The sequence below is a fragment of the Symsagittifera roscoffensis genome, chromosome 4 (assembly GCF_963678635.1).
Source record: "Symsagittifera roscoffensis chromosome 4, txSymRosc1.1, whole genome shotgun sequence".
Classification (NCBI taxonomy): Eukaryota; Metazoa; Xenacoelomorpha; order Acoela; family Convolutidae; genus Symsagittifera; species Symsagittifera roscoffensis.
In genome coordinates, this window is record NC_087065.1 from 63,978,736 (window position 1) to 63,996,223 (window position 17,488).

Consider the following 17,488-nt stretch of genomic DNA (forward strand, 5'->3'; position numbering starts at 1 on the left):
TTTGACGAAGAGTGGGAGAAACTGGACCTGGCGCCAATGGTTATGAGAGGCAGGGCGGACTTGCAAGAGGCCTCACTGATCTTGATAAGTGTAAAACCGGAGTTAATAGTGAGCGGGAAACTACACACTAGAACTGTGCTAGCTCCTTTGGCTGCGAAGAAGTCAAAGTAATACACGGAGAGGAAGAAGATCGATCAGCTGGCAGACTAGTTATACCGAACTTTCCAGACAGAACGAGGAGTGAGGAGCAAGGCCCCTCGAATTCAGGAAAAAATCAGAAGCGAGACGATGAGCTGGGAGGAAACCGGGGATCGGAACAGCCGATGCAACAGGATCCCGGTCAGGCTGAGAAAGAGGACGACAAGGCTTTGACAGGCGGGATATCCAGCCTGGACTTCAACTTCCTCAGCGACTTTGAAAAAGGCACAGACATGTTAGAAGGTACGACTGAGCCAGCAGAGGAGGGAACTTCTACGCTGGAACCTCCGTCTGCCTTCATGGAAACAAACAAGAATTTGCTGGAGAGCAGCTCTCCGAGCGATTCTAAAAATGCCGAAAAGAACATTTTGATGGAATCTCCGAGGAGAAGAAGAATAGAAGGCACTGCCAGAGTATCTTTTTTGGAACGTTGCCCAAAGAAGAGTGGGAATTTCATCACAGAGACCACGAGAATAGGACAGGGAGATTGAGCAAATTATTGATCGACTCGGCCACTGACGAAAGTGAAGCAAATTCTCCTATAAAGGCAACACCGCAGGAAGGCAATGATGAAGTAGTGTATCTGTCAAAAACCCGAAAAAGAACGATGCGATGAAAGATGGTGATTGACAAGATTAACGATATGAAAATGAAACTTGGCAGCAAAGTGACATTGAGGAAAGCTGGAAAAACGAAGATGGACTCTAAAATCTCGATGAAAGCTGTCAACTCAGCCAAAAGAAAGCTTGTCGAAGAAGCTATGGACATGGGACAGGGTGATGACCGATTGCCTGGCACAGACAGAATGTTGACTGACGTAGCGATGGTGCCACCCATTCTCATGGCAGGATTAAGATCAGCCAGTTATAAAACCAAGAGGAGTGACCACACTCTGACTGGAGCAACATTAGAAATGGAAATACTCAGCCAATGTTGAGAAAGTACCCTAGGAGATTTCAAACCAGCTTCCATGAATCATGGAAAGGGAATTGTCGTAGGACAGCTAATCCCAATGGAGGATAACCGACTGACAGTGTCGGAAACCCTCTCGATTGATGAACCCGCTGGTGGATACATGGAGATGGTGGAGTACAGAAACTCGGCTAGACGACACTTGATTGCTCTAGAAAACAAAAGCGCTATGGAAGGTTACTTGGAGATGATGATGCAAGGCACCACCCTGAAACAGAAGGCATACGGGACTTTGGTATCGTCCGAAAAGCACGCAGAAAAGATTGAGCAGTTGGTGATCCTTCCATGGAGAGCGGTAGTGTTACGATACTTCGAAGAAGAGATGAAAACCATGCCAAAGATACACGCTCTGATAGCGATACCCTATGCGAGAACAGAATTGCAACTTAGGTTAGCTTGGTGTATGATTGGACTGACTCGCGGGGAATATGATTCGGAAGAAAGAAAAAGATCGAAAGAGGAGAAAGTGTTCTTAATGACGAGTGTGAGAGATCTGATGACCCAACAAGGAGCAGCAGTAGCGTGCGCGAAGCGGAGAGACGCTCTCTGTTTCGTTCGATTCTTGCTAGAACAATTAACAGTGCCTGCGTTGAACACTTGTGTCATGATGCTAGGAGAAGGCGATGAACGAGCGAAAGCCTTGCTTTTACTAGCCCTTTTGGAACTACATCAGAGTAAACCGATGCGAGTGAACATGAAGGAGCCTGTGGAACTGGAACCAATGCAGAAGATTGGCAAAATTAGGAGATTCTCGAACAAAAAACTGAGGCTCACAAAAGAATCTATGGGAGCACCGCCGAACTTCAGTGAATATTGCGGACCGATCAGGAAGAAATCGTACAGTTACGTATCCGGAATCGTAGGAATGGCATACAACCCTTTCATTACTGAAGACATACGCGCAAGCAGTGTCGCTAAGATTCTGGACGTCAAGATTTGCAACGATTAGAAGCGCTAGTAATCAGCAGGCTAAGCTGGGACTTGTGTTGGAAGAAAAGGTGACTGCACCTTCAGTGCAGAAATCGGACAATCGAGTGGAGTTTGAATTGGGGTTCTCAGATGAACTGCTGAGAACGAGTTTGATGGTAGTGTGGGAACTGATGAAACCATCATGGTGTCCGAGTCCTAACGCCGATTCGATATTGCGTGCGACACAGGATGTGCAGAGGGAATTGAATTCAGACTGTAACTTGCGTGACCTGAACATCATCTACAATTTGATGACGACCGCCTCTAAGAGCAACGGAGAAGACAAAGTGGAGTTCAAGAGAGAACCAAAGAAGAGTTAGAACCGATACTGGGAAGGAAGTTCATGGGATACGCCAGTGGGAACTTCAGTGATTTTGAAAGACAGAAGCAGAAAGGATCAACAGCCACAGATTACAAGGCAGTAGACGAGAATGATGAAAACCACCGAGTGATGATGGAAGTGAAACCACTACTGGAAGCGTCGGGAAAGCGTAATTGGAGGAGCAGTATGTTTACACATGATGTGACTTCCCCTGCCATTGCTGACTACAAACATGGTGGCACCTCGGGCGTAGTAATCTGGTGTTGATCTGGGACTGTAGAGAGCTGCTCTTCATGGGTTTACCCGACTCATCACAGCCCATAGCAATAGTGATAGTGGGAGTTATGATGGCACTACAATGGCTGGAAGCTCATGTAAAGGAGAACAATAGACAGGAGACGCCGACAAGAGAACAGTTACAGGAATTAGATTGTCTAAAAGATTTCGATTTTTTCAAGACAACGTGCAAAATCCTGAACGTTCCGATGGAAGTGAAAAAGATATGGGCCAGAAGACGACTGAATCCATGGTTTAGAGCCTACAGGACTGCATGGTTGTGCGATTATGCCCAGAAGCATATGTCGAAGCACAGCAGAGTGTATAGTGCGTATCAGCAGGACATTGGAGCAGGAGCTTTCAAGCGAGCTTTTGTAACTCATCGGAATGCAGTGACCACCGCAGTGATGTGGACGTCTAGAACAAGTGAATGTGACGGAAGAGAAGGAGAAGAAATGTTGAAGGAAGACTTGGAGAGAAACGTGACATTGTGCCTCCACAACAGCTTCTGCCGAAACAGGGAAACTAACGTTGATCCTCTACCTTGATGCAAACAAAGAGTAGAAGAGCAGAAGTGTTGGAGGACTGCCTACAACTGCGTCAGAATAGCCACCGATGTGTTGCAAGACACTGAGACTAAAAGTGCGGAGTCAGTGTCGCAGGAGGAGGAGATTGAACAATGACAAACAGTCGAAAAACAAGACGCAAAAAGAAGAAAAATTAGAAGAATTTAGAAAATTTAGAACTTCTAAACGACTAAAACAAAAGAAAAAAACAAAGCAGCGAGCAAAGGTGTATTGAAAGAGAAGATGTAAAATTTTCAGAATTGTTCTGTGTGTCAAAAACTCAAATGAAAAAAACGCAACTAAGTTAGCAATTGAAACTGAAGAGAAAAATTTTAATTGAATTTTGAAGATTAAAGAAGTTGTTGCATTTATAAATTTGCATTGTGAGAAGATCGGAATAGAAACTATTCAAACAATCGAAACCCTAGATATCAAAATAATCGATCACGCGATTATTCAAACAACAGATTAAAATATAATATTTGTCAAAATAGATCACGCAATAATTTACAGAACAGAAGCTCAAGCTATAACAACAGACAAAGAAACTACTCTCAATCAGCACATAGGAATAACACACGTTATCAAAATTCGCAACAAAATTATAGGAGTAATACACCTAAACATCAAAGACAAATAAATCAAGTACAATCAACTGAAGAAACTCAGCCAGACCCCTCCGATCATAACGTGTGAAACGTGTGAGAAGAAACGAAAGTCTGGGGTGACTACAAGAAACTGCCGGAAGAAATCCCTGAATTTCCCTTGATTAGAAGGATCTTGCTCGGAGCAGACTCCGTAGGACAAACCCTTAGGTTGAGAGCCTTCGAAACCAACGAAGGGAGAGTCGCAAAACTCTCCGAGATGATGGACCCGTAATTCGTGGGCAGAAACGCTGCCGTGCTGCAGTATAATCAGTTCGCCTACATGGAGGAAACGACGAGGAGACGTATGAATAATGTAGCCACTCCGAAACCCGGACGATTTCACGAAGAATTGGCGAAACTGGACCTGGCGCCAATGGTTATGAGAGGCAGGGCGGACTTGCAAGAGGCCTCACTGATCTTGATAAGTGTAAAACCGGAGTTAATAGTGAGCGGGAAACTACACACTAGAACTGTGCTAGCTCCTTTGGCTGCGAAGAAGTCAAAGTAATACACGGAGAGGAAGAAGATCGATCAGCTGGCAGACTAGTTATACCGAACTTTCCAGACAGAACGAGGAGTGAGGAGCAAGGCCCCTCGAATTCAGGAAAAAATCAGAAGCGAGACGATGAGCTGGGAGGAAACCGGCGATCGGAAGAGCCGATGCAATAGGATCCCGATCTGGCTGAAAAAGAGGACGACAAGGCTTTGACAGGCGAGATGTCCAGCCTGGGCTTCAACTTCCTCATCGACTTTGAAAAAGTCACAGACACGTTAGAAGGAACGACTGAGCCAGCAGAGGAGGGAACTTCTACGCTGGAACCTCCGTCGGCCTTCATGGAAATGAACCGGATTTTGCTGGAGAGCAGCTCTCCGAACGATTCTAAAAATGCCGAAAAGAAACTTTTGATGAAATCTCCGAGGAGAAGAAGAATAGAAGTCACTGTCAGAGTACCTTTTTTTGGAACGTTGCCCAAAGAAGAGTGGGAATTTCATCACAGAGACCACGCGACATTAGGACAGGATGCAATATGGATAGAGTTGCCTTCATGGAAGAGGTCTGGACGGTAGTTCAGAGCTACGTGACGCAGTCTATGCTGAAAACAGGTCTCAACAGACCACTGATGCGGGAAATCGACGAGTGTGAAGGGAGATTGAGCGAGTTATTGATAGACTCGGCCACTGACGAAAGTGAAGCAAATTCTCCTATAAAGGCAACACCGCAAGAAGACAATGAAGAAGTAGTGTATCCGTCAAAAACCCGAAAAAGAACGATGCGATGAAAGATGGTGATTGACAAGATTAACGATATGAAAATGAAACTTGGCAGCAAAGTGACATTGAGGAAAGCTGGAAAAACGAAGGTGGACTCTGAAATCTCGATGAAAGCTGTCAACTCAGCCAAAAGAAAGCTTGTCGAAGAAGCTATGGACATGGGACAGGGTGATGAACGATTGCCTGGCACATACAGAATGTTGACTGACGTAGCGATGGTGCCACCCATTCTCATGGCAGGATTAAGATCAGCCAGTTATAAAACCAAGAGGAGTGACTACACTCTGACTGGAGCAACATTAGAAATGGAAACACTCAGCCAAATTCAAACCATCTTCCATGAATCATGGAAAGGAAAGCGTCGTAGGACAGCTAATCCCAATGGAGGATAACCGAATGACAGTGTCGGAAACCTTCTCGATTGATGAACCCGCTGGTGGATACATGGAGATGGTGGAGTACAGAAACTCGGCTAGAGGACACTTGATTGCTCTAGAAAACAAAAGCGCTATGGAAGGTTACTTGGAGATGATGATGCAAGGCACCACCCTGAAACAGAAGGCATACGGGACTTTGGTATCGTCCGAAATGCACACAGAAACGATTGAGCAGTTGGTGATCCTTCCATGGAGAGCGGTAGTGTTACGATACTTCGAAGAAGAGATGAAAACCATGCCAAAGATACACGCTCTGATAGCGATACCCTATGCGAGAACAGAATGGCAACTTAGGTTAGCTTGGTGTATGATTGGACTAACTCGCGGGGAATATTATTCGGAAGAAAGAAACAGATCGAAAGAGGAGAAAGTGTTCCTAATGACGGGTGTGAGAGATCTGATGACCCAACAAGGAGCAGCAGTAGCCTGCGCGAAGCGGAGAGACGCTCTCTGTTTCGTTCGATTCATGCTAGAACAATTATCAGTGCCGGCGTTGAACACTTGTGTCAAGATGCTAAGAGAAGGCGATGAGCGAGCGAAAGCCTTGCTCTTACTAGCACTTTTGGACATACATAAGAGTAAACTGATGCGAGTGAACATGAAGGAGCCTGTGGAACTGGAACCAATGCAGAAGGTTGGCAAAATTAGGAGATTCTCGAACAAAGAGCTGAGGCTCACAAAAGAATACATGGGAGCACCGCCGAACTCCAGTGAATATTGCGGACCGACCAGGAAGAAATCGTACAGTTACGTATCCGGAATCGTAGGAATGGCAAACAACCCTTTCATTAATGAAAACATACGCGATTGTTTCTTCGATTACGAACAAGCAGTGTTGCTAAGATTCTGGAAGTCAAGATTTGCGACGATTAGAAGCGTTGGTAATCAGCAGGCTAACTGGGACTTGTGTTGGAAGAAAAGGTGACTGCACCTTCAGTGCCAAAATCGGACAATCGAGTGGAGTTTGAATTGGGATTCTCAGATGAACTGCTGAGAACGAGTTTGATGGTAGTGTGGGAACTGATGAAACCATCATGGTGTCCGAGTCCTAACGCCGATTCGATATTGCGTGCGACACCGGATGTGCAGAGGGAATTGAATTCAGACTGTAACTTGCGTGACCTGAACATCATTTACAATTTGATGACGACCGCCTCTAAGAGCAACGGAGAAGACAAAGTGGAGTTCAAGAGAGAACCAAAGATGAGTTAGAACCGATACTGGGAAAGAAGTTCATGGAATACACCAGTGGGAACTTCAGTGATTTTGAAAGACAGAAGCAGAAAGGATAAGCAGCCACAGATTACAAGGCAGTAGACGAGAATGATGAAAACCACCCAGTGATGATGGAAATGGAACCAATACTGGAAGCGTGGGGAAAGCGTAATTGGAGCAGCAGTATGTTTACACATGATGTGACTTCCCCTGCCATTGCTGACTACAAACATGGTGGCACCTCGGGCGTAGTAATCTGGTGTTGATCTGGGACTGTAGAGAGCTGCTCTTCATGGGTTTATCCGACTCATCACAACCCATAGCAATAGTGATAGTGGGAGTTATGAAGGCACTACAATGGCTGGAAGCTTATGTAAAGGAGAACAATAGACAGGAGACGCCGACGGGAGAACAGTTACATGAATTAGATTGTCTAAAAGATTTCAAGACAAAGTGCAAAATCCTGAACTTTCCGATGGAAGTGAAAAAGATATGGGCCAGAAGACGACTGATGCCATGGTTTAGAGCCAACAGGACTGCATGGTTGTGCGATTATGCCCAGAAGCATATGTCGAAGCACAGCAGAGTGTATAGTGCGTATCAGCTGGACATTGGAGCAGGAGCTTTCAAGCGAGCTTTTGTAACTCATCGGAATGCAGTGACCACCGCAGTGACGTGGACGTCTAGAACAAGTGAATGTGACGGGAGAGAAGGAGAAGAAATGTTGAAGGAAGACTTGGAGAGAAACGTGACATTGTGCCTCCACAACAGCTTCTGCCGAAACAGGGAAACTAACGTTGATCCTCTACCTTGATGCAAACAAAGAGTAGAAGAGCAGAAGTGTTGGAAGACTGCCTACAACTGCGTCAGAATAGCCACCGATGTGTTGCAAGACACTGAGACTAAAAGTGCGGAGTCAGTGTCGAAGGAGGAGGAGATTGAACAATGACAAACAGTCGAAAAACAAGACGCAAAAAGAAGAAAAATTAGGAGAATTTAGAAAATTTAGAACTTCTAAACGACTAAAACAAAGGAAAAAAAACAATGCCGCGAGCAAAGGATTATTGAAAGAGAAGATGTAAAAATTTCAAAATTGTTCTGTGTGTCAAAAACTCAAATGAAAAAAAAGCAACTAAGTTAGCAATTGAAACTGAAGAGAAAAATTTTAATTGAATTTTGAAGATTAAAGAAGTTGTTGCATTTATAAATTTGCATTGTGAGAAGATCGGAATAGAAACTATTCAAACAATCGAAACCCTAGATATCAAAATAATCGATCACGCGATTATTCAAACAACAGATCAAAATATAATATTTGTCAAAATAGATCACGCGATAATTTACAGAACAGAAGCTCAAGCTATAACAACAGACAAAGAAACTACTCTCAATCAGCACATAGGAATAACACACGTTATCAAAATTCGCAACAAAATTATAGGAGTAATACACCTAAACATCAAAGACAAATAAATCAAGTACAATCAACTGAAGAAACTCAGCCAGACCCCTCCGATCATAACGTGTGAAACGTGTGAGAAGAAACGAAAGTCTGGAGTGACTACAAGAAACTGCCGGAAGATAGCCCTGAATTTCCCTTGATTAGAAGGATATTGCTCGGAGCAGACTCCGTAGTACTAACCCTTAGGTTGAGAGCCTTCGAAACCAACGAAGGGAGAGTGGCAAAACTCTCCGAGATGATGGACCCGTGCTTCGTGGGCAGAAACGCTGCTGTGCTGCAGTATAATCAGTTCGCCTACATGGAGGAAACGACGAGGAGACGTATGAATAATGTAGCCACTCCGAAACCCGGACGATTTCACGAAGAAGTGGCGAAACTGGACCTGGCGCCAATGGTTATGAGAGGCAGGGCGGACTTGGACGCCGGCTCAGTGGAAGGAACGACTGAGCCAGCAGAGGAGGGAACTTCTACGCTGGAACCTCCGTCGGCCTTCATGAAAATGAACCGGAATTTGCTGGAGAGCAGCTCTCCGAGCGATTCTAAAAATGTCGAAAAGAAACTTTTGATGAAATCTCCGAGGAGAAGAAGAATAGAAGGCACTGTCAGAATACCTTTTTTTGGAACGTTGGCCATAGAAAAGTGGGAATTTCATCACAGAGACCACGAGAATAGGACAGGATGCAATATGGATAGAGTTGCCTTCATGGAAGAGGTCTGGACGGTAGTTCAGAGCTACGTGACGCAGTCTATGCTGAAAACAGGTCTCAACCGACCACTGATGCGGGAAATCCTTGACAAACTCGACGAGTGTGAAGGGAGATTGAGCGAGTTATTGATCGACTCGGCCACTGACGAAAGTGAAGCAAATTCTCCTATAAAGGCAACACCGCAAGAAGACAATGATGAAGTAGTGTATCCGTCAAAACCCGAAAAAGAACGATGCGATGAAAGATGGTGAATTGACAAGATTAACGATATGAAAAGGAAACTTGGCAGCAAAGTGACATTGAGGAAAGCTGGAAAAACGAAGGTGGACTCTGAAACCTCGATGAAAGCTGTCAACTCAGCCAAAAGAAAGCTTGTCGAAGAAGCTATGGACATGGGACAGGGTGATGACCGATTGCCTGGCACAGACAGAATGTTGACTGACGTAGCGATGGTGCCACCCATTCTCATGGCAGGATTAAGATCAGCCAGTTATAAAACCAAGATGAGTGCCCACACTCTGACTGCAGCAACATTAGAAATGGAAATACTCAGCCAATGTGGAGAAAGTACCCTACGAGAATTCAAACCATCTTCCATGAATCATGGAAAGGAAAGCGTCGTAGGACAGCTAATCCCAATGGAGGAGAACCGACTGACAGTGTCAGAAACCTTCTCGATTGATGAACCCGCTGGTGGATACATGGAGATGGTGGTGTACAGAAACTCGACTAGAGGACACTTGATTGCTCTAGAAAACAAAAGCGCTATGGAAGGTTACTTGGAGATGATGATGCAAGGCACCACCCTGAAACAGAAGGCATACGGGACTTTGGTATCGTCCGAAATGCACGCAGAAACGATTGAGCAGTTGGCAAGCCTTCCATGGAGAGCGGTAGTGTTACGATACTTCGAAGAAGAGATGAAAACCATGCCAAAGATACACGCTCTGATAGCGATACCCTATGCGAGAACAGAATGGCAACTTAGGTTAGCTTGGTGTATGATTGGACTGACTCGCGGGGAATATTATTCGGAAGAAAGAAAAAGATCGAAAGAGGAGAAAGTGTTCTTAATGACGAGTGTGAGAGATCTGATGACCCAACAAGGAGCAGCAGTAGCCTGCGCGAAGCGGAGAGACGCTCTCTGTTTCGTTCGATTCATGCTAGAACAATTATCAGTGCCGGCGTTGAACACTTGTGTCAAGATGCTAAGAGAAGGCGATGAGCGAGCGAAAGCCTTGCTCTTACTAGCACTTTTGGACATACATAAGAGTAAACTGATGCGAGTGAACATGAAGGAGCCTGTGGAACTGGAACCAATGCAGAAGGTTGGCAAAATTAGGAGATTCTCGAACAAAGAGCTGAGGCTCACAAAAGAATACATGGGAGCACCGCCGAACTCCAGTGAATATTGCGGACCGACCAGGAAGAAATCGTACAGTTACGTATCCGGAATCGTAGGAATGGCAAACAACCCTTTCATTAATGAAAACATACGCGATTGTTTCTTCGATTACGAACAAGCAGTGTTGCTAAGATTCTGGAAGTCAAGATTTGCGACGATTAGAAGCGTTGGTAATCAGCAGGCTAACTGGGACTTGTGTTGGAAGAAAAGGTGACTGCACCTTCAGTGCCAAAATCGGACAATCGAGTGGAGTTTGAATTGGGATTCTCAGATGAACTGCTGAGAACGAGTTTGATGGTAGTGTGGGAACTGATGAAACCATCATGGTGTCCGAGTCCTAACGCCGATTCGATATTGCGTGCGACACCGGATGTGCAGAGGGAATTGAATTCAGACTGTAACTTGCGTGACCTGAACATCATTTACAATTTGATGACGACCGCCTCAAAGAGCAACGGAGAAGACAAAGTGGAGTTCAAGAGAGAACCAAAGAAGAGTTAGAACCGATACTGGGAAAGAAATTCCTGGGATACGCCAGTGGGAACTTCAGTGATTTTGAAAGACAGAAGCAGAAAGGATCAACAGCCACAGATTACAATGCAGTAGACGAGCATGATGAAAACCACCCAGTGATGATGGAAATGGAACCAATACTGGAAGCGTCGGGAAAGCGAAATTGGAGGAGCAGTATGTTCACACATGATGTGACTTCCCCTGCCATTGCTGACTACAAACATGATGGCACCTCGGGCGTAGTAATCTGGTGTTGATCTGGGACAGTGGAGAGCTTCTCTCCATGAGTTTACCCGACTCATCACAGCCCATAGCGATAGTGATAGTGGGTGTTATGATGGCAATACGATGGCTGGAAGCTCATGTAAAGGAGAACAAAAGACAGGAGACGCCGACGAGAGAACAGTTACAGTAATTAGATTGTCTAAAATATTTAAATTTTTTCGAAACAACGTGCAAAATCCTGAACAGTCCGATGGAAGTGAAAAAGATATAGGCCAGAAGACGACTGATGCCATGGTTTAGAGCCAACAGGACTGCATGGTTGTACGATTATGCCGTAGAAGAGTGTATAGTGCGTATCAGCTGGACATTGAAGCACGAGCTTTCAAGCGAGCTTTTGTAACTCATCGGAATGCAGTGACCACCGCAGTGAAGTGGAGGTCTAGAAAGAGTGAATGTGACGGGAGAGAAGGAGAAGAAATGTTGAAGGAAGACTTGGAGCGAAACGTGACATTGTGCCTCCCTAACAGCTTCTGCCGAAATAGGGAAACTAACGTTGATCCTCTACCTTGATGCAAACAAAGAGTAGAAGAGCAGAAGTGTTGGAGGACTGCCTGCAACTGCGTCAGAATAGCCACCGATGTGTTGCAAGACACTGAGACTAAAAGTGCGGAGTCAGTTTTGCAGGAGGAGGAGATGGAACAATGACAAACAGTCGAAAAACAAGACGCAAAAAGAAAAAAATTAGAAGAATTTAGAAGTCTTACAACTTCTAAACGACTAAAACAAAGAAAAAATAACAAAAAAGCGAGCAAAGGAATTTTGAAAGAGAAAATGTAAAAAACTCAATGTAAAATATTTTTTTGTATGTCAAAAACTCAAATGAAAAACAAAGCAACTAAGCTGGCAATTAAAACTGAAGAGAAAATTCTTAGTTGATTTTTAAAGATTAAAGAATTTGTTGCTTTTATAAATTTGCATTGTGATTTTAGTAAATGGCTTTAGAGACACTTACTTTTCATTTAGAGAGGCTTGAGTGGAGAGTATTTTGAATATTCTAGCCTGCATGATTGTTTTTAATCAACTTTGTGGTGATATGAAAGGCTTGAGTAATCTCTTGAAGAGGGAGAATATTTCATTGTTCCTTCTAACTACTGAGTTTCTTAATTTCAATCTTCAGGACCAATGACAACTAGATTTACAAAAGGAAGAAGCATAGTAGGATAATTTTAGCTTGTGGGTTGGCAGGACTGTCCTGCGTTCCCACACTTTTTAAACCTAGGAGAAAAATTTTTAAGTCGGGACATAGACATTGGAAGTCTGAAAAGATGTTTTATCTTAAGTATATCCTCGAAAAGTGCAGATTGGTGAAAGAATTTGGAAGGCAAAAATAGTGTGGTATGATGCCATTTATTTTCTGCAGTGAGTCGATATGACGTGGATAAAAGTGATTTTATGCATTTTATAAATTCTGTTCGATGACACTGTACCATTTCGATGAAGACTACGAGACTCAATGATGACATTGACCGGGCTGTCCGGGGAGTATGTGATATTCGAACAGAATGTCTCAAAATGCAAGTTCGAATTCGAATTTTTTTTGTGACAGCTGAGCGGGAAAATTGGCGGTTTTAGCACATTAACGGTGTTAAGCGTTCGTTTTGACGAACGCGGAATGATTAATTTGGACTGACGTGTTAATTTTTAAGACTTCGTTTGAAAAGAAACACACATTACGACGTCAAAAATTTGCGACAACTGAAAACTGCAAAAAGAAAAAGACCAACAGAATTCGTGGAGAAAAACGGTGAACGGCAATTGTGCGATACAGATCGAGATTGAATTAGAACACAACTATCAGAAAACCATTCCGAGTTGTAAAGATTGTGTCGCTACAATCGTCACAACCCGAATCCCGAGAACCAGGAAGGGTATTGGGACGACGTGCCCAGCCTTCCGGGAAGAAATAAGACTGTTATTTGCCCGGTTCCAGAATCCGGAGGGGTCTCGGGACAAAACTGTAACTCTCTGTTTTTATGAACTTTTAGCTTCTGGTCATGTCCTGAATTGAATTAATAACATCTAAATTTGTTTTCAGATTATGAGAAGCTAGGAGTTGAGGGAAAGGTTGATCCATTTTCGATGAAGATGATGATTTTTATCTACTGAACATAAATAATAGTAATATGATAAATATGTAGTAGCCCTGTTTTTAGGAGTGACCTCGTGGTCTGGGGATACTGAGACCCAGCCATGCGCTCACTGTGTATGCATCTAATTAAGTTAATTAGAGCGTTCTGATCGAAGCCGGAAACAGTAACGTTTTGTCGACCCGATGTTAGAAAGACCATCAAAAGAACTGGCTTAGGCCTGTAGAGCTGTGTTTAGACGCTGGCCAGTCGTTTTAGAACCTAGCTTTTTTCCCGTCGATTTGTACTTCCGGGCGAATGTTACACATCACGGACTTTTCTTGTGTTGTTAGCAGTTTGCTTTTGAGTTGCAACTTTTGTTCATTGCAGTTTCACGGCGGACTTGAGCTGGAAAAAAAATTCTGTTGTCAAAAAAAAATCAAGTTTGCACTGAAACTACAAAATACATTCTTTGCAGCAATAGCGAAATTTGCTCTCTCTCAGCACTAGGAAAATCCATGGTGTGGCAGAAAAAATTGTTTTGGCTCAATTGGTGTCTGTTTAATGATTGTTGGGCTTGCTTCCGTTTCGTAAGTTTGGTTCCGTTGCTTATTTAATATTCAAATGTTTTGTTTGGCATGTTTGTCTAGAATGAGCGTTTATCGAAAATTTTGGTAGACCTAGTTTTTTTCCAAATTTTTTTATTTTTCCGAAATCTTAGGTTTTTTATGTCTGTGTTGCATCGCAAGTGATGCGAAGCTCTGGTTCGCCTATTGGTACAAGTTGCTGTTGTCTTCAAAAAATACAAATTGGTTATCACTTTCGGAGGAAACGTTCCATTATTCTTACTGAGATGGAAAAAGCTTTTATATCAGCTAAACCACTTTCGTCACGTTTGCTCATGAAAACTCGCTGATAATTTTCCTGGTGTCAATCAGTTTTAATGCCGCCTTCTTGATACTGATATGTGGAGGTTCCTTGTCTGATATCCGTTGCTCTAGATCCGCCACCTCAATCTTTCTTACTTTAAGTATGCCGTACCTTGATTACTGTGATCTTAAGTTTCTTCAATAATATCATTCACTAATTCAACATTAGTTGGGCATTCATTTTTTTGGATCATTTCGTCGGTCTACTATTTGTGTGCGATGAACTATTTGCTTGATAGGTTAACAGGTTCCATTGTTGCTTAATAGTTTAACCACAAAATTAGGCTAACGTTCAAGACATTTTTGAGTGTCTTATTTTCACCTTTGTTCCGATAACTTCGTATTTTGTTAAAGAAATTTCATTCTTAGTTTTTTTAGGAATTCGGCAGACGACTGTGGTAAATAATGTCTTATCCAGTCTGAACCTTCTCACGCTCTTATTCGTTGTCATTATGGGCTTCATCTTGGCCGACTGGCCCAACTGGACGAACGATTTTCTACCGAACGGAGTCTCTTCTGTATTCGAAGGAGCTTCGCGGGCATACTTTGCGTACACAGGATACGATGCCATTACGGTCGGCAGCGAGGAAGCCAAAGATCCCAATCGATCAGTGCCCATAGCACTCATTTTCACCGTTCTTTTTATCACAGGGATCAAGTTATCATATTTTGTCAGATAATAACGGCCCGCCCCTCCCATAAGTGACGCCCTCTCTCCCTTTCATTCAGGACTTCAATTCCTGCTTCAAAATATGCATGTTGTATTTTGAAGCAGGAATTGAAGGTCCCACTTTTTGTTTCAATTTTCCGACACTGTCTGAGTTGGTCGACTCTCATCGTTGATATTATATTATACGCTGACTTTTTACTTAGCTAGGCAATTTAAAAATAAACATAAACATAAGAAACTGGGGCTAGAAAAAGCAGGTTGACAGATAGCCTTTTTTGAGTCCTTTTAGTTTGGGGTAGAAAGAAGCGTGATTTAACTTGATCTCTTCTATGACAGCACTGATGTCTTCGTTGGCGCTCGCTCTGACTTTGATGGTACCATATCTGGAAATATCCGAAACAACTGCATTGTCCTCGGCGCTCGATTACAACGGAATGCATTGGGCTGCAAACATAGTGTCCATTGGGGCAATTTTTGCTCTTTCTTGCACGGTTATTTCCAACATAATGTGCACTTCTAGAATCACGTACGCAATCTCGTCCGAAGGACTCTTGTTCAGATTTTTATCACGAGTCAATAGGTCCACCCAGGTTCCAATTTTTGCAACTATTTTTGGCGCCACAATTACAATTCTGATGACGTTTTTTATACCACTTCAGGATTTGACAGAAATGTTGGCGTTCGGCAACCTTTTGGCGTACGCATTCGTCGCTTTCGCCGTGATCAAACTCAGAACAACTTCACTAAAGTTTCTTCAGCAGGAGGCTAATAAAATTTTTTATCCGATGAAAAAATCCCCCTGATTGAGACAAAGAACAAAAATGAACCTGAAAATCATCAAAACTTAAGTATTGATAACCGAAATGATAAAAATAACACGTGGAACCAGCGACAGTGTATATCAGCAGTGGGGCTTCTTGTCTTTGCTTTTCTGGCTTGTATTTTTCTGAGGATAGCGCAAAACTCGGAGCTTAGCAGCTCAGCTACTATTGTTGTGACAAGTGATAAGTGCTTGTTGTCTGGTTGCAATGATGTCTTGTTTGGTGTGCTTTTGGAGACTATCGAACACGAACCTTGTCACAGAAACAGTTTATCGAGTGCCATTGGTCCCCTTCTTTCCCGCCTTCTCAATATTCGTCAATTTCTACCTCATGGTCCAATTGAGTACTATCACTTGGATCAGGTAACCACAGAGTTTTGTAAAGCTTAGGAATTTGAAATTATTTAGGCAGTATGGCAATAGATAAAAGAGACAGACTTAGTTTTCTCGCTTACAAGTAGAACTATTATAATTTCCTTCCCTCTATGACACCAAGTAACGAATCTCCCCTCTACCCCATAAAATAACTAATTCAACGGTTAAGCATATGTGAATTTTGTGCCTTGTAACTAATCTACTTCGTTCGTTAAAAAGGGGGATGAACAGTTAAAGAGATCCCAAAACCAAGGACATGAATAAAAACTGTGCGATTTGTCGAGGCATGTCCTGAAAATTTTTACTTTTCAATTTAAAATATGAGGAAGCTTGCAACTCATCCTGATTTTTTGTTAGCTTTTTCCTAAATAATCCCTGTAAATCCCACCCATTCGGAATTAAGTGATAATTTTTCTGATAATAAGTAGGCTAAAATGGCTAAAATTCTAGCTTTTTCGCACTTCGTTTTATTTTTTTAGTCACCCGTTGTTTCTTAGTTTTTATTCATTTGCTTTTCAGGTCATTTGTGTGGATTTCCATCGGGCTGTTGATTTATTTCTTCTATGGAATCAAGCATAGCGACTTGGAAAAGGTCTCCACAAGCGATGACGATGACTCACTGTCTGACGGATGTGGCGGCAGTCGCGAATAGCTCATTGAATAGACTCATTTGATAACTCAAACCATTGTAGTTAGCTCGATTTGTGAAATATGCAGAACAATCAATTTAAAATGGTGTTTTTTCGGTCTTAATCATATTTCATTGACTCTTTGAATTGTGATTGGCAGTCATTTTTCTGAGGATCTTTCGGTTTAATGCAGAAGGCTGTTATATATGTAAAAATATTCTGCAACAAACATTGGGTATGGTTTTTCGAAACAAATGCTTCATAAAATTGATTCAGCGATAACAGGTTACAGAGGTGATGATACACTGATTTAGCTATGAAATTTTTGAGTCGGTTTTATTAGGACAAACCTAACATTATCAAATACTAAATTAAAATACAAAGTAACAAGACTGATCACAGCAGGACAAAACGAAGCGAGCGGTGGTGAAGTGGTTACGTCTCCGCCTCTCAATCGAAAGGTCGGATGTACGAGGCGCACCATGATCCATGCTCAGTTCTGTAGGGTGAGGCGGCCTTACCCAGCCAGAAAAATAACCAAAAAATTGCATGTCGTTCTTAAACAAGGACACAAGAGAGGTTCGTCGCGTTGACCTGTACAGCTTCTATGTTGGTCCTTTCCAGCGTGTATACCTGGTCATAATACCTTAATAAAACCTGAATGTTCCAATTTAGCCCATTACTTGGTCTGGAATCGTTTTTGGCATGTGAAGTTTTGACAAACTACAAATTTTAGGCCGATCAAAGTGTTAA

The 17,488-nt window shown here is 42.8% G+C and overlaps 1 long non-coding RNA gene across 1 annotated transcript; it reads left to right on the forward strand.

Annotated features, from left to right (window-relative positions):
• The first annotated feature begins 12,246 nt into the window (after window positions 1-12,246).
• On the forward strand, window positions 12,247-16,853 carry LOC134844366 (uncharacterized). The gene is made up of 2 exons (XR_010162679.1): window positions 12,247-16,094; window positions 16,626-16,853. It is a non-coding gene; the product is annotated as an uncharacterized LOC134844366 (long non-coding RNA).
• Window positions 16,854-17,488: the final 635 nt, after the last annotated feature.